Raw genomic sequence first — 15,224 nt, forward strand, 5'->3', positions numbered from 1 at the left:
TTAATTAAAATAACAAATCTGTATCTGCTGTCAAATTCCTGCTTGTCCACCAGTCTCTCTGTTTCCTCTGTGTTTCCTCTCTGTGTTTCCTATCTGTTTCCTATCTTTGTTTCCTCTCTGTGTTTCCTATCTGTGTTTCCTCTCTGTGTTTCCACTCTGTGTTTCCTCTCTGTGTTTCCTATCTGTTTCCTATCTGTGTTTCCTCTCTGTGTTTCCTATCTGTTTCCTATCTGTGTTTCCTATCTGTGTTTCCTCTCTGTGTTTCCTCTCTGTGTTTCCTATCTGTTTCCTATCTGTGTTTCCTCTCTGTGTTTCCTATCTGTGTTTCCTATCTGTGTTTCCTATCTGTGTTTCCTCCCTGTGTTTCCTCTCTGTGTTTCCTCTCTGTGTTTCCTATCTGTTTCCTATCTGTGTTTCCAACTGTGTTTCCTCTCTGTGTTTCCTATCTGTGTTTCCTCTCTGTGTTTACAACTGTGTTTCCTCCCTGTGTTTCCTCTCTGTGTTTCCTCTCTGTGTTTCCTATCTGTTTCCTATCTGTGTTTCCAACTGTGTTTCCTCTCTGTGTTTCCTATCTGTGTTTCCTCTCTGTGTTTCCAACTGTGTTTCCTCCCTGTGTTTCCTCTCTGTGTTTCCTCTCTGTGTTTCCTATCTGTTTCCTATCTGTGTTTCCTATCTGTGTTTCCTATCTGTATTTCCTCTCTGTGTTTCCAACTGTGTTTCCTCTCTGTGTTTCCTCTCTGTGTTTCCTATCTGTATTTCCTCTCTGTGTTTCCAACTGTGTTTCCTCTCTGTGTTTCCTATCTGTGTTTCCAACTGTGTTTCCAACTGTGTTTCCTCTCTGTGTTTCCTCTCTGTGTTTCCAACTGTGTTTCCGCTCTGTGTTTCCTCTCTGTGTTTCCTATCTGTATTTCCTCTCTGTGTTTCCTCTCTGTGTTTCCTCTCTGTGTTTCCTCTCTGTGTTTCCTCTCTGTGTTTCCTCTCTGTGTTTCCTCCCTGTGTTTCCTCCCTGTGTTTCCTCTCTGTGTTTCCTCTCTGTGTTTCCTCTCTGTGTTTCCTCTCTGTGTATCCTCCCTGTGTTTCCTCCCTGTGTTTCCTCTCTGTGTTTCCTCTCTGTGTTTCCTCTCTGTGTTTCCTCTCTGTGTTTCCTCTCTGTGTTTCCTCTCTGTGTTTCCTCTCTGTGTTTCCTCCCTGTGTTTCCTCTCTGTGTTTCCTCTCTGTGTTTCCTCTCTGTGTTTCCTCTCTGTGTTTCTTAATGTGTGAATTAATGTTTTCTGAACAGTCTGATAATCTTTAATGTGCAACATCAAACGTTCATGCATCAGGGCTATTCCAATATGAGAGACCATCTCATTTGCTGCTCTAGCTCTCTGCATGCTTCTGGCTGTGTGATGTTTGTGGAAAGGAGCTCAGACTGCCCCTGCTATTATTTCATTATTTAGACGTCATTTCTTCATGTCTGGGTATCTGCTTTGGTCATCTTTTCTATCTTTACTTCCCGCTGTTCCACCCTTCTCTTCGCTTTCTCTTAACTTTGTCTTCTCTTTTCTTCTCTTCTCTTTCTCTGCTTTGTTGCTTCACATTTTCTTTGCTTTATCAGGACCTATACATGAAAACGTCCTAATTCTCCATTTGTCGCCATGACAACAACCTGCATCCAGTGCCCTTCTTCCCTGCTTCTTCTTTGGAACTCAAAATGTTGATGTTCCATTCAGCTCCCAGCATCAGTGAACCCTCTGGCTGACCTGCATGCCAACTGTTGACAGTTGCTTTCTTTTATTCAAACACTTTGAAATCACTGGGATGTTCTGCTTTAACCTCTTGGAACTCCCCATACCGGATCCGGTATCAGGAATACAGACTCAAGCTCATTACCATAACGCAACGTTAACTATTCATGAAAATCGCAAATGAAATGAAATAAATATGCCATCTCGCAAGCTTAGCCTTTTGTAAACAAAACTGTCATCTCAGATTTTCAAAATATGCTTCTCAACCATAGGAAAACAATAATTTGTGTAACAGTAGCTAGCAAACAAAGGATTTAGCGTTAGCATAGCGTTAGCATCCAGCACGCAACATTTCAACAAAAACATAAAAGCCTTCAAATAAAATCATTTACCTTTGAAGAACTTCTGATGTTTTCAATGAGGATACTCTCAGTTGGATAGCAGATGCTCAGTTTTTCCAAAAAGATTCTTTGTGTATTAGAAATAGCTCCGTTTTATACATCACATTTGGCTACCAAAAAAAAACCGAAAATTCAGTCCTCAAAACGCGAACTTTTTTCCAAATTAACTCCATAATATCGACTGAAAACATGGCAAACGCTGTTTAGAATCAATCATCAAGGTGTTTTTCACATATCTCTTCATTGATACATCGTTCTTGGACACATGCTTTCTCCCCTGAATCAAATGGTAAAGTGGAAGCAGCTGGCAATTGCGCACCGAATTCGACGCAGGACACCAGGCGGACACTTGGAAAATGTAGTCTCTTATGGTCAATCTTCCAATGATATGCCTACAAATACGTCACAATGCTGCTAAGACCTTGGGCGAACGACAGAAAGTGTAGGCTCATTCCTTGCGCAATCACAGCCATATAAGGAGACAATGGAAAACAGAGCTTCAGAAATTCTGCTAATTCCTGGGTGATGCATCATCTTGGTTTCGCCTGTAGAATGAGTTCTGGGGCACTTACAGACAAAATCTTTGCAGATTCTGAAACTTCAGAGTGTTTTCTTTCCAAAACGGTCAAGAATATGCATAGTCGAGCATCTTTTCGTGACAAAATATCGCGCTTAAAACGGGAACGTTTTTTATCCAAAAATGAAATAGCGCCCCCAGAGATCCAACAGGTTAATGGAAATGGATTGAAATGCTTCCAGTACTATATCGTTATTTTCTCACCCCCAACAAGGGAAATATGCCTTCTACACTGTAGGAGTATCATACCGTACTGAAAAAGAACAGTTGAAAAGCCCAAACAAATGCTTAATACAGTGCCTTGAAAAAGTATTCATCCCCCTAGGCATTTTCTCTGTTGTTGCATTACAACCTTAATTTAAATAGATTGCCATTTGGATTTCATGTAATGGACATACACAAAATAGTCCAAATTTGTGAAGTGAAATGAAAAAAAAACATACTTGTTTCAAAATAAAAAACTGAAAAGTGATGCGTGCGTATGTATTCCCTTTGCTATGAAGCCCCTAAATAAGATCTAATGCAACCAATTACCTTCAGTGGTCACATAATTAGTTCATTCTTAATAAGGTGCCCAGAGTAAACTGCCTGCTACTCAGGCCCAGAAGCTAAGATATGCATATTATTAGTAGATTGATAGAAAACACTCTGAAGTTTCTAAAACTGTTTGAATGATATCTGTGAGTATAGCAGAACTCATGTGGCAGGCAAAAACCTGAGAAAAAATCCAACGAGGAAGTGGGAAATCTGAGGTTTGTAGTTTTTCAACTCTTTGCCTATCCAAGATACAGTGAAAATTTGGTCCGATTGCACTTCCTACGGCTTCCACTAGATGTCAACAGTCTTTAGAACCTTGTTTGAGGCTTCTACTGTGAAGGAGGAGAGAATGAGAGCGGATTGAGTAAGAGGTCTGGTAGAGTGCCATGAGAGGTAGCTGCGTTCCATTGCATTTCTAAAGACAAAGGAATTCTCCGGTTGAATGAAACATTATTGAAGATTTATATTAAAAAGATCCTAAAGATTGATTCTATACATCGTTTGACATGTTTCAACGAACTGTAATGGAATTTTCGTCTGGCCTGCGCGTCGTGATTTTGGATTTGTGAACTAAAGGCGCGAACAAAATGGAGCTATTTGAACATAAATGATGGACTTTATCGAACAACACAAACATTTATTGTGGAACTGGGATTCCTGGGAGTGCATTCTGATGTTAAGTGAATATTTATAATGCTATTTCTGACTTCTGTTGACTACACAACATGACGGATATCTGTATGGCTTGTTTTGGTCTCTGAGCGCTGTACTCAGATTATAGCATGGTGTGCTTTTTCGGTAAAGCTTTTTTGAAACCTGACACAGCAGTTGCATTAAAGGAAAAGTTTATCTAAAGTTCAATGAATTACACTTGTATCTTTTATCAATGTTTATTATGAGTATTTCTGTAAATTGATAAGGCTCTCTGTAAAATCACCGGATGTTTTGGAAGCAAAACATTACTGAGCGTAACGCCCCAATGTAAACTGAGATTTTGGGATATAAATATGAACTTTATCAAACAAAACATACATGTATTGTGTAACATGAAGTCCTATGAGTGTCATCTGATGAAGATCATCAAAGGTTAGTAATTCATTTTATCTATATTTCTGCTATTTGTGACTCCTCGCTTTGGCTGGAAAAATGGCTGTGTTTTTCTGTGACTAGGTACTGACCTAACATAATCAGATGGTGTGCTTTCGTCGTAAAGCCTTTTTGAAATCGGACACTGTGGTGGGATTAACAACAAGTTTATCTTTAAAATGTTGAAAAATACTTGTATGTTTGAGGAATTTTAATTATGAGATTTCTGTTGTTTTGAATTTGGCGCCCTGCACATTTACTGGCTGTTGTCATATCGATACCGTTAATGGGATCTCAGCCGTAAGAATTTAAATAAAGTCCACCTGTGTGCAATCGAAGTGTCACATGATCTCAGTATATATAAAGGCCCAAGAGCTTGCAGAACCACCAAGTAAGCGGCACCATGAAGGCCAAGGAGCTCTTCTAACAGAAAGTTGTGGAGAAGTTAATTAGTCTACTAGTCTAACAGATCAGATTACATGCATAGTCTGCTAGTCTAACTGTATGGTCTACTAGTCTACCGCTAGTCTAACGGAAAAGCCCGCTAGTCTAACGGAATAGCCCGCTAGTCTAACGGAATAGTCTGCTAGTCTAACTGTATAGTCTACTAGTCTAACTGTATGGTCTACTAGTCTACCGCTAGTCTAACGGAAAAGCCCGCTAGTCTAACGGAATAGTATAACTGAATAGTATACCAGTCTAACTGTATAGTCTACTAGTCTAACTGTCTAGTCTACTAGTCTAACTGTATAGTCTACTAGTCAAACTGTATAGTCTACTAGTAAAAAGGTATAGTCCACTGGTATAACTGAATAGTATACTAGTCTAACTGTCTAGTCTACTAGTCTAACTGTATAGTCCACTAGTCAAACTGTATAGTCTACTAGTAAAAAGGTATAGTCCACTGGTATAACTGAATAGTATACTAGTCTAACTGTCTAGTCTACTAGTCTAACTGTATAGTCTACTAGTCAAACTGTATAGTCAACTAGTCAAACTGTATAGTCTACTAGTAAAAATGTATAGTCCACTGGTATAACTGAATAGTATACTAGTCTAACTGTATAGTCTACTAGTCTAACTGTCTAGTCTACTAGTCTAACTGTATAGTCTACTAGTCTAACTGTATAGTCTACTAGTCAAACTGTATAGTCTACTAGTAAAAATGTATAGTCCACTGGTATAACTGAATAGTATACTAGTCTAACTGTCTAGTCTACTAGTCTAACTGTATAGTCTACTAGTCAAACTGTATAGTCTACTAGTAAAAAGGTATAGTCCACTGGTATAACTGAATAGTATACTAGTCTAACTGTCTAGTCTACTAGTCTAACTGTATAGTCTACTAGTCTAACTGTATAGTCTACTAGTCTACTAGTATAGTTTGTTAGTCTACTAGCCTACCTGTATAGTATGTTAGTCTACTAGTCTACTAGTCTACTAGTCTACAAGTCTACTAGTCTTTCTGTATAGTCTACTAGTCTACCTGTATAGTCTGTTAGTCTACTAGTCTACCTGTATAGTCTACTAGTCTACCTGTATAGTATGTTAGTCTACTAGTCTACCTGTATAGTCTATTAGTCTACCTGTATAGTCTACTAGTCTACCTGTATAGTCTGTTAGTCTACTAGTCTACCTGTATAGTCTGTTAGTCTACTAGTCTAACTGTATAGTATGTTAGTCTACTGGTCTAACTGTATAGTCTGTTAGTTTACTAGTCTACCTGTATAGTCTTATAGTCTTCTAGTCTACCTGTATAGTCTTCTAGTCTACCTGTATAGTCTGTTAGTCTACTAGTCTACCTGTATAGTCTGTTAGTCTACTAGTCTAACTGTATAGTATGTTAGTCTACTGGTCTAACTGTATAGTCTGTTAGTTTACTAGTCTACCTGTATAGTCTTATAGTCTTCTAGTCTAACTGTATAGTCTGTTAGTTTACTAGTCTACCTGTATAGTCTTATAGTCTTCTAGTCTACCTGTATAGTCTTATAGTCTTCTAGTCTACCTGTATAGTCTTATAGTCTTCTAGTCTACCTGTATAGTCTTATAGTCTTCTAGTCTACCTGTATAGTCTACTAGTCTACCTATATATTCATCTAAAGTACTAGTCTACTAGTCTAACTGTATAGTCTGTTAGTCTACTAGTCAAAAAGTATAGTCTGTTAGTCTTCTAGTCTACCTGTATAGTCTGTTAGTCTACTAGTCTACCTGTATAGTCTTCTTAGTCTACTAATCTACCTGTATAGTCTACTAGTCTAACTGTATAGTCTGTTAATCTACTAGTCTACCTGTATAGTCTGTTAGTCTACTAGTCTAACTGTATAGTCTACTAGTCTACAAGTCTACTAGTCTTTCTGTATAGTCTACTAGTCTACCTGTATAGTCTACTAGTCTACCTGTATAGTCTGTTAGTCTACTAGTCTACCTGTATAGTCTGTTAGTCTACTAGTCTAACTGTATAGTATGTTAGTCTACTGGTCTAACTGTATAGTCTGTTAGTTTACTAGTCTACCTGTATAGTCTTATAGTCTTCTAGTCTACCTGTATAGTCTACTAGTCTACCTATATATTCTTCTAAAGTACTAGTCTACTAGTCTAACTGTATAGTCTGTTAGTCTACTAGTCTAAAAGTATAGTCTGTTAGTCTTCTAGTCTACCTGTATAGTCTGTTAATCTACTAGTCTACCTGTATAGTCTGTTAGTCTACTAGTCTAACTGTATAGTCTGTTAGTCTACTAGTCTACTAGTCTAACTGTATAGTATTTTAGTCTACTAGTCTACCTGTAAAGTTTGTTAGTCTACTAGTATAACTGTATAGTTTGTTAGTCTACTAGTCTACCTGTATAGTCTGTTAGTCTAATAGTCTACTAGTCAAACGGTATAGTCTGTTAGTCTACTAGTCTACTAGTCTAACTGTATAGTCTGTAAGTCTACTAGTCGAACTGTATAGTCTGTTAGTCTACTAGTCTACCTGTATAGTCTGTTAGTCTACTAGTCTACCTGTATATTCTGTTAGTCTACTAATCTACCTGTATAGTCTACTAGTCAAACGGTATAGTCTGTTAGTCTACTAGTCTACTAGTCTAACTGTATAGTCTGTAAGTCTACTAGTCGAAATGTATAGTCTGTTAGTCTACTAGTCTACTAGTCTAACTGAATAGTATTTTAGTCTACTTGTCTAACTGTATAGTCTGTTAGTCTACTAGTCTACCTGCATAGTCTGTTAGTCTACAAGTCTACCTGTATAGTCTGTTAGTCTACTAGTCTACTAGTCTACCTGTATAGTCTGCTATTCTACAAGTCTACTAGTCTTTCTGTATAGTCTACTAGTCTACCTGTATAGTCTGTTAGTCTACTAGTCTACCTGTATAGTCTGTTAGTCTACTAGTCTAACTGTATAGTCTGTTAGTCTACTGGTCTAACTGTATAGTCTGTTAGTCTTCTAGTCTAACTGTATAGTCTGTTAGTCTACTAGTCTGACTGTATAGTCTGTTAGTCTTCTAATCAAACTGTATAGTCTGTTAGTCTACTAGTCTAACTGTATAGTCTGTTAGTCTACTAGTCTACCTGTATAGTCTTCTAGTCTACCTGTATAGTCTACTAGTCTACCTTTATGGTCTACTAGTCTACTAGTCTACCTTTATATTCTTCTAAAGTACTAGTCTACTAGTCTAACTGTATAGTCTGTTAGTCTACTAGTCTAACTGTATAGTCTGTTAGTCTACTAGTCTACCTGTATAGTCTACTAGTCTGTTAGTCGACCTGTATTGTCTGTTAGTCTACTAGTCTAACTGTATAGTCTGCTAGTCTTCTAGTCTAACTGTATAGTCTACTAATCTAACTGTATAGTCTACTAGTCTAACTGTATAGTCTGTTAGTCTTCTAGTCTAACTGTGTAGTCTGTTAGTCTTATAGTCTAACTGTATAGCCTGTTAATCTAATAGTCTACCTGCATAGTCTACTAGTCTACCTGTATAGTCTGTTAGTCTAATAGTCTAACTGTATAGTCTACTAGTCTGTTAGTCTACCTGTATCGTCTACTAATCTAACTGTATAGCCTGCCAGTCTAACAGTATAGTCTGCTAGTCTACTAGTCTAACTGTATAGTCTGCTAATCTACTAGTCTAACTGTACAGTCTACTAGTCTACCTGTATAGTCTGTTAGTCTACTAGTCTAACTGTATAGTCTGTTAGTCTACTAGTCTAACGATATAGTCTGTTAGTCTGCTAGTCTAACTGTATAGTCTGTTAGTCTACTAGTCTAACTGTATAGTCTGTTAGTCTGCTAGTTAAACTGTATATTCTACGAGTCTACTAGTCTAACTGTATAGTCTGTTAGTCTACCAGTCCAACTCTATAGTCTGTTAGTCTGCTAGTTAAACTGTATAGTGTACGAGTCTACTAGTCTAACTGTATAGTCTGTTAGTCTACTAGTCTAACTGTATAGTCTACTAGTCTACCTGTATAGTCTGTTAGTCTACTAGCCTAACTGTATAGTCTGTTAGTCTGCTAGTTAAACTGTATAGTCTACGAGTCTACTAGTCTAACTGTATAGTCTGTTAGTCTACTAGTCGAACTGTATAGTCTACTAGTCTACCTGTATAGTCTGTTAGTCTACTAGTCTAACTGTATAGTCTACTAGTCTACCTGTATAGTCTGTTTGTCTACCAGTCTACCTGTATAGTCTGTTAGTCTACTAGTCTAACTGTATAGTCTGTTAGTCTACTAGTCTAACTGTATAGTCTACTAGTCTACCTGTATAGTCTACTAGTCTGTTAGTCTAACTGTATAGCCTACTAGTCTACCTGTATAGTCTGTTAGTCTACTAGTCTACCTGTATAGTCTGTTAGTCTACTTGACTACCTGTATAGTCTGTTAGTCTACTTGTCTACCTGTATAGTCTGTTAGTCTTCTAGTCTAACTGTATAGTATGTTAGTCTACTAGTCTAACTGTATAGTCTGTTAGTCTACTAGCCTACTTGTCTGTTATTCTACCTGTATCGTCTGTTAGTCTACTAGTCTGCCTGTATTGTGTGTTAGTCTACTAGTCTACCTGTATAGTCTGTTAGTCTACTAGTCTACCTGTATAGTCTTTTAGTCTACTAGCCTACTTGTCTGTTATTCTACCTGTATCGTCTGTTAGTCTACTAGTCTACCTGTATTGTGTGTTAGTCTACTAGTCTACCTGTATAGTCTGTTAGTCTACTAGTCTAACTGTATAGTATGTTAGTCTACTAGTCTAACTGTATAGTCTACTAGTCTACCTGTATAGTCTACTAGTCTGTTTGTCTAACTGTATAGCCTACTATTCTACTAGTCTAACTGTATAGTCTGTTAGTCTACTTGTCTAACTGTATAGTCTACTAGTCTACTTGTATAGTCTGTTAGTCTACTTGTCTACCTGTATAGTCTGTTAGTCTACTTGTCTACCTGTATAGTCTGTTAGTCTACTAGTCTAACTTTATTGTCTACTAGTCTAACTGTGTAGTCTGTTAGTCTACCTGTATAGTCTGTTAGTCTACTAGTCTACCTGTATAGTCTGTTTGTCTACCTGTATAGTATGTTAGTCTACTGGTCTACCTTTATAGTCTACTAGTGTACCTATATATACAGTGGGGCAAAAAAAGTATTTTGTCAGCCACCAATTGTGCAAGTTCTCCCACTTAAAAAGATGAGAGACGCCTGTAATTTTCATCATAGGTACACTTCAACTATGACAGACAAAATGAGAAAAAGAAATCCAGAAAATCACATTGTAGGATTTTTAATGAATTGATTTGCAAATTACGGTGGAAAATAAGTATTTGGTCAATAACAAAAGTTTATCTCAATACTTTGTTATATACCCGTTGTTGGCAATGACAGAGGTCAAACGTTTTCTGTAAGTCTTCATTCCTCCATGCATATCTCCTCCAGGCCTCTCTCATCTTTTTAAGTGGGAGAACTTGCACAATTGGTGGCTAACTAAATACTATTTTGCCCCTCTGTATATACAGGTACACTACTGTACTGTATAGTGTGGTAGTCTAACTGTAACCCTACCTAAAACCCCAAACCACAAGTAATGCTTAAAGGACTACATAGCCATTAAGGCCAGATCGTTCTTCAAGATGTTGAAACGTTCATAGATGACCAGCAGGGTTAAATAATAATCACAGATGTTGTAGAGGGTGCAACAGGTCATTACCTCAGGAGTAATGAGAGAGAGAGTAAGAGTAAGATAGAGAGTCAAAAACAGCAGGTCTGGAACAAGGTAGCATAGACAAAATAATACATGCTGTGGTGAAGATAAACATCAGTGTCCAACACTTTTAAACAAACCTTTTTAAGTTCAGGAACTTTGGATTTAGATTTTAGGTATGTCTAATGTGAATATGATTTAGACGCCAGGTTGGTTTGAAGTGAAAATGATATATATATATATATATATATATATATATATATATAAATATATATAGCACACAGCATAACAGCTGCACCAACGCATAGGTACTCACACCACCAACGGACAAGGGAACAATAACCGACAAAGACAGAGGGAACAGAGGGCACATATATAGGATACTAATCAGGGGAAATGGGAACCAGATGTGTGTAATCAGACAAGACAGTCCGGGGTTGATGATAATGAATCCTGTTCATTGAAGCCTAGAAAGCCGGTTACATAGACCTCTGAATCTGGTGACCGGAATGAGCATCAGTACTAGGGGGATTCGTGACCCCCCCAACGACACCAACCCCAGGGGACGGAATGAGGGGGGGACGGAATGAGCATCAGTACTAGGGGGATCCGTGACCCCCCCCCCAACGACACCAGCCTCAGGGGACGGAATGAGGGGGGAACGGAATGAGCATCAGTACTAGGGGGATCCATGACCCCTCCGTGACCCCCCCCCAACAACACCGGCCCCAAGGGATGGAATGAGCATCAGGACTAGGGGGATCCGTGACCCCCTCCAATGACACCGACCCCAGGGGACGAAATGAGCATCAGTACTAGGGGGATCCATGACCCCCCTCCCAACGACACCGACCCCAGGGGACGGAATGAGTATCAGTACTAGGGGGATCCGTGAACCCCCCCAACGACACCGGCCCCAGGGGACGGAATGAGCATCAGGACTAGGGGGATCGGTGACCCCCCAACGACACCGACCCCATGGGACGGTCTGGGTGCCGATGGTGAAAATCCCTGGTCAGCGAGGCTTCCTGGATGCCCACCGCAGGACCCCAGCACCGCTCCTCTGGGCCGTACCCCTCCCAGTCGATGAGGTACTGGAGACGTCCCCCCCCACCTCGAATCCAGGACCTCCGGACCAAGGACGTCAGACTTCACTCGATGTCCAGAGGAGTAGGTAGGGTGTCACTGAGTCCATCCTCAGCGAGGGGACCAGGCTCCACTGATCTGAGGAGAGACACAGTCCTGAGCAGGGATAATGAGGTAACGCACCATTTACAACTCCCTGTTGATTACAGCAATGGCCCAACAAACCACGGGCTCAGATTCTGGCAGGGCAGGCGGAGGGGCAGGTTTGCGTAATGAAAGTTCCAGGGGGATCTGTGACACATAGAGTACAGTGATGTGTCCTATAAGGAGCATTGGCGGCAAATCTGATGGCTGAATAGTAAAGAACCTCTAGCCGCTCAGATGTTACCTGCCGATCTATAAATTATGTCTCCGTAATCTAGCATGGGCAGGATGGTCATCTGAAGGGTTAGGGTTTGTTTGGCACCTGGGGTGAAACAGGAGCGATTTCGATAGAGGAAACCAAGTCTAGATTTAACTTTAGCTTGCAGCTTGGATATGTGCTGAGAGAAGGACAGTGTACCATCTAGCCATACTCCCAAGTACTTGTATGAGGTGACTACCTCAAGCTCTAAACCCTCAGAGGTAGTAATCACACCTGTGGGGAGAGGGGCATTTTTCTTACCAAACGACATGACATTTGCTTTGGAGGTGCTCAGAACAAGGTTAAGGGCAGAGAAAGCTTGTTGGACACTAAGAAAGCTTTGTTGTAGAGCGTTTAAGATAAAATCTGGGGAGGGGCCAGCTGAGTATAAGACCGTATCATCTGCATATAAATGGATAAGAGAGCATCCTAGTGCCTGAGCTATGTGGATGTAAATTGAGAAGAGCGTGGGGCCTAGGATCGAGTCTTGGGGTGCACCCTTGGTGACAAGCAGTGGCTGAGACAGCAGATGTTCTGACTTTATACGTTGCACTCTTTGAGAGAGGTAGTTAGAAAACCAGGCCAAAGACCCCTCAGAGATACCAATACTCCTTAGCCGGCCCACATAAAATCAAATGTATTTATATAGCCCTTCTAACATCAGCTGATATCTCAAAGTGCTGCTCAGAAACCCAGCCTAAAACCCCAAACAGCAAGCAGGTGTAGCACGGTGGCTAGGACCAACTCCCTAGAAAGGCCAAAACCCAGAGGAACCAGGCAATGAGGGGTGGCCAGTCCTCTTCTGGCTGTGCCAGGTGGAGATTATAACAGAACATGCCCAAGATGTTCAATTGTTCATAAATGACCAGCATGGTCAAATAATAATAATCACAGTAGTTGTCGAGGGTGCAGCAAGTCAGCATTCAATGAATGGAATGGTCTACTGTATCAAAATCTTTGGCCAAGTCAATAAAAATAGCAGCACAACATTGCTTAGAATCAAGGGCAATGGTGACATAATTGAGGACCTTTAAGCTCTCTAGGCTAGCGTCCCACCTGGCCAACATCCAGTGAGATTGCAGAGCGCCAAATTCAAATACAGAAATACTCATTATAAAAATTCAGAAAAGATACAACTATTAAATATAGGTTTAAAGATGAACTTCTTGTGAATCCAACCACAGTGTCAGATTTAAAAAATGCTTTACAGGGAAAGCATAACTTATAATTATTTGAGAACATAGCCCAGCAGATAAATCATTACAAACAGTAACCAACCAAGTAGAAATCAGATATAGAGATAAAATTAATCACTTACCTTTGATGATCTGCATATGTTTGAACTCAGAAGACATTCATTTATTCAATAAATGTTCCTTTTGTTTGATAAAGTCTCTCTTTATATCTGAAAACCTCAGTTTTGTTCAAGCGATTTCTTCAGTAATCCACAGGCTCAAACACAGTCACAACAGGAAGACAAAAGAAATCCATATTTTATCTGTGAAGTTCATAGAAACATGTCAAACGATGTCTATATTCAATCCTCAGGTTGTTTTTAGCCTAAATAATCGATAATATTTCAATCGGACAATAACGTTGTCAATATAAAAGGTAAACAAGAAAGGCACTCTCTGGTCGCGCGCATGAAAAAGCTCTGTGACACGGCAGGGTCGACTCATTCAGACTGCTCTTACTCCCTAATTTTTCAGAATACAAGCCTGAAACAATTTCCAAAGACTGTTGACATCTAGTGGAAGCCATAGGAACTGGAATTTGAGTCCTAAGTCAATGGATACTGTAATGGCATTGAATAGAAAACCACCAAAAAAAGAAAAACCTACTTCCTGAATGGATTTTTCTCAAGTTTTCGCCTGCCAAATCAGTTATGTTATACTCAAAGACATTATTTTAACAGTTTTGGAAACTTTAGAGTGTTTTCTATCCAAATCTACTAATTATATGCATATCCTATCTTCTGGGCCTGAGTAGAAGGCAGTTTACTTTGGGCATGCTTTTCATCCAAAATTCCAAATCCTACCCTAGAGAAGTTTTAAGGTTACAGTGACACATCCATAACCTGAGCCGAAACCAGATTGCATACCCGTGAGAATGCCATTAAATCAAGAAAGCCAGTCAGTTGATTATTGACAAGTTTTTCCCACAGTTTTGATAAATAGTGAAAAATAGAAGTAGGCCTATAACAGTTAGGATCAGCTTGATCTCCCCCTTTAAATAAAGGATGAATCATGGCTGCCTTCCAAGCAATGGGATCCTCCCCAGAAAGGAAATACAGATTAAAAAGGCTGGAGATAGGCTTGGCGGAAAAGAGAAAGGGTCTAAACCATTTGAAGTTTTCTGGGTGTCAAGATTAAAACTTCTTCAGGCTTGGGTCCTTTTTTCTGAAATTCCGCCTGACTGACGTGCCCAAAGTAAACTGCCTGTTACTCAGGCCCAGAAGCCAGGATATGCATATAATTCGTACCATTGGAAAGAAAACACTTTGAAGTTTGTACAAATGTTAAAACAATTTATGAGACTATAACACAATAGATATGGTAGGAGAAAATCCAAAGAAAAACCATCCGGAATTTTTTGTTGTTGTTGAGAGCCCATGCTCTTCCAATTGAACGTATAGGGTCATATCTAAATCAAAATCCAGCTCCCAGATAGCAATTCCTATGGCTTCCACTAGATGTCAACAGTCTTTGTTCAAGGTTTCAGGCTTGTTTCTTCCCAAATGAGGAAGAATTTTGAGTTTTAGTAATGAGACTCAGAGTTGGAAATCAGTCTGTGCGCGCGGCGAAGAGAACGAGCACCTGCTAACTTTGCTTTCCTTTTGAAATACTTCTTTCCGTATAAAAGATTATAGTTTAATTACATTTTAGGGTACCTGAGGATTGAAGAAAAACATAATTTGACTTGTTTTAACAACGTTTAGCGGTAGCTTTTTGGATTCCTTTCTCTGCACGTTGAACGAGTGGATTACTCAAAATGATGGCGCCAAAAAAACAGACTTTTTGGGATATAAAGAAGGATTTTATCTAACAAAACGACCATGTATGTTGTAGCTGGGACCCTTTGGATTGCAAATCAGAGGAAGAGGAAGATGGTCAAAAAGTTCATATTTAATAGCTATTTTTTAATTTCATGTGCTGGTTGAAAAATATTTTGATGTGGGGTGCCGTCCTCAAACAATCGCAAGGCATGCTTTCGCTGTACAGCCTAT

This window comes from Oncorhynchus clarkii, chromosome 24 (genome assembly GCF_045791955.1).
Source record: "Oncorhynchus clarkii lewisi isolate Uvic-CL-2024 chromosome 24, UVic_Ocla_1.0, whole genome shotgun sequence".
NCBI lineage: Eukaryota > Metazoa > Chordata > Actinopteri > Salmoniformes > Salmonidae > Oncorhynchus > Oncorhynchus clarkii.